Below are 2,549 nucleotides of genomic sequence, written 5' to 3'. Positions count from 1 at the left end.
ACAAAGGAAGCTTATGTACGTCCAATGTTGGGAGCACAAGAATCACCCTAAATGTGGAGTGATTCAGGGCATATACTAGGTCCACCATGATACCACATGGGCCCAGTGCGAATTGGTGGAGGGGTGTGTAAGGCAAGTGGTGGTTCTTACTGGTAAAATCAATCAAGAATGATGCAACAATAAGCCCAGTAGTATTGGGGGTGCACTGGCCTAATTGACATTCGAAGAACGCAGGTTCGGCGCGGCTGGACTATATTGTGGTGAACCCAATCGTAACACAAGGATGTTTCTACCACGAGACCGCGAGGGGTGAATGGGACTACATATTAATAGTTTTTTTAAATAGACTGACAGTTCAGAGGCAACAATCAAAAGCAATCTTTAACATCAACGCGCGTTTATTTCATATGTTTATATGAGGCAGTAGAACAGCATGATGGTGACGAAGAAGACGGCGGAGAAGGCGACGGGGAAGCACACCTCGAGCAGCGCCGACACGCGCGCGCACAGCGACGGGCGGCGCGCGCGCCGGCGGGACGCCTCCATGTCGGCTTAGCAGCAGCCGCCTGGAAGAAACAATATGGTTCCTCAGTCAGTGCACGTAAAAGGGAGTGATTTAGTACCACTTGAGGGTTTTCAAAGGTTTATTATTAAGGCTGCTGCTGATTTAGCTATAGAACAAAAACTTGTTGATAAAAAAGCCGTTATACTCCCCACATCAGCGTATAAGCCCATATAGATTATGCCAGATAAGTACACCACCACACCACGCAGGCCCAGTGTGGATTGTTGGAGGGGTGGGTTTATGGCAATGGCTAATCTTATCATAATATGAATTCAAACTAACATAAGGCCTTTGACTAGCCATAATTACTAATGACGTTAAATGTTTAGCCGTAACTTCCGAAGTATTTTTTTTTTCATTATCAAATTCTATATTACTCCATGCAAGGAGATTGGTAGTAATTAATGCCACTAAATTATGACTGGAACGGTAAAAATTGATGTTACCTGTGGATGAGCAGTCGTTGCAGCCCTTATCCTTGCAGGAGCAGTCGTCTTTGCAAGACCCGTCCTTGCAGGAATCTGAAACGTCAAAATATTCCAAATTGATTCTCTAATAATTCGATACGAAGAGAGCAAAATGAAAAACCGTATTGCGTTGCGTTTGTTCGAAAGTGACATCTTTCATTTTTTGTTGTTTCAATTTCTTTTTAAAACCCTGTCCTTGACATAAATCACTCATTTGTTTTGTTGTAAACAAATTGTAACGTTACGCGTTAGTGAAACAATATTGTTGTAGGCAAAGGTATTTGACCTTTCGTGCGTTTTCGTAAAATACCTTGGAGATTCCTTCCTTTGTTCATAAAGTAATTACTTCAAAATACGGTCATATTTGTGGATACATTGCTGCTTTATCATAAAAAGTATCTTTATTATCATTTGGCAGCCCAAGAGGGACTGGTGAAATTCTTTTTGCTGCTTCATGTTTTATAGCGGAAAAGATTTTTTCGACATAATGATTGGATAACAAGCGGTACCTAATCTTGGAGGTTAAATGCGTTTCATTACATTGTCTCTAGTTATATTTCTTTGTCAATTCTTCAATTCTGATTGGAACGGTGTTGTTGAAGGACTATTTATTTCTCATTTGTGCTAAACACTATGTACTTTCGGCACGTATGAATATAAATTATTTTAATGATGGTTGCCTGACATGGAGGTTCACATGCGTGGAGAGCAAAATGTTAATGGAATAAGTACGAGCATCAATGTAAAACCAAATAAACATTGATACCAAACTGTCTATATTTAGAAATAAAGAAGAAATGTTTATCCAGTATCCTAGACAATACACTTAACTTACAACAATACAATGATACTGAAAATGTTCAACTACACATGTAAAGCTACCTTTGATTTGTAAGTACAAAGTGAAGTGATGTGACAGTTCTGTTCTGTTTGAGTCGCTATTTCGCTTCCTAACATACTATAATAACAAAATTGTCTATTAGCCTAGTAGCTTACCTTTGCACGGTTCACAGGGGGCGGGCATGGTGACTGAAGACTGGTGGTTAGCAAGTCCAGCAGTTGACTATACCTTCCCAGATGCAAGATGGCATTTTATATCGACAAATTGGTAGAAAAATTGATCTAGAACAAGGCTGATAAAAACTTACCGCTATTGTAGTAAACCTCAGTATTCGGCGTGTGACCAGAATGTGCAAAAAAATCCAATTGAAATAATTTTCGACCTGTCGAAATTGTAACGATTGTACTTAGTTACAATTGCTTTTATTTTTTTTACTTTCTTTTTGAATCAAGTTTTGGTATTTTAGGAATTAAGTAGGTTCGTGCACCATGTTGTAATTATTATAAAAATCATCAAGTTGAATTGTTTTTAAATAACAAACATCATCTTCATTAACGTCCACTGAAGGGCATTAAGCATCACCTAGAGTGTTTAGGTCATGCACCAGCATGCAGAGCTCATACTCTTTTTAATTTATCTAATGTGTTAAGTGTATTGTCGATGATACTGAATAAAT

The 2,549-nt window shown here is 38.7% G+C and overlaps 1 long non-coding RNA gene across 1 annotated transcript; it reads right to left on the bottom strand.

Moving 5' to 3' along the window:
• Positions 1-430: 430 nt before the first annotated feature.
• Positions 431-2,116, bottom strand: LOC135081028 (uncharacterized). Its single transcript, XR_010259103.1, has 3 exons — positions 2,029-2,116; positions 1,012-1,086; positions 431-566 (listed from the first exon to the last, which is right to left on the bottom strand). It is a non-coding gene; the product is annotated as an uncharacterized LOC135081028 (long non-coding RNA).
• Positions 2,117-2,549: the final 433 nt, after the last annotated feature.

Source organism: Ostrinia nubilalis, chromosome 19 (assembly GCF_963855985.1).
Source record: "Ostrinia nubilalis chromosome 19, ilOstNubi1.1, whole genome shotgun sequence".
In the NCBI taxonomy this organism is placed as follows: Eukaryota; Metazoa; Arthropoda; class Insecta; order Lepidoptera; family Crambidae; genus Ostrinia; species Ostrinia nubilalis.
This window is presented reverse-complemented; position numbering and strand designations above follow the sequence as displayed.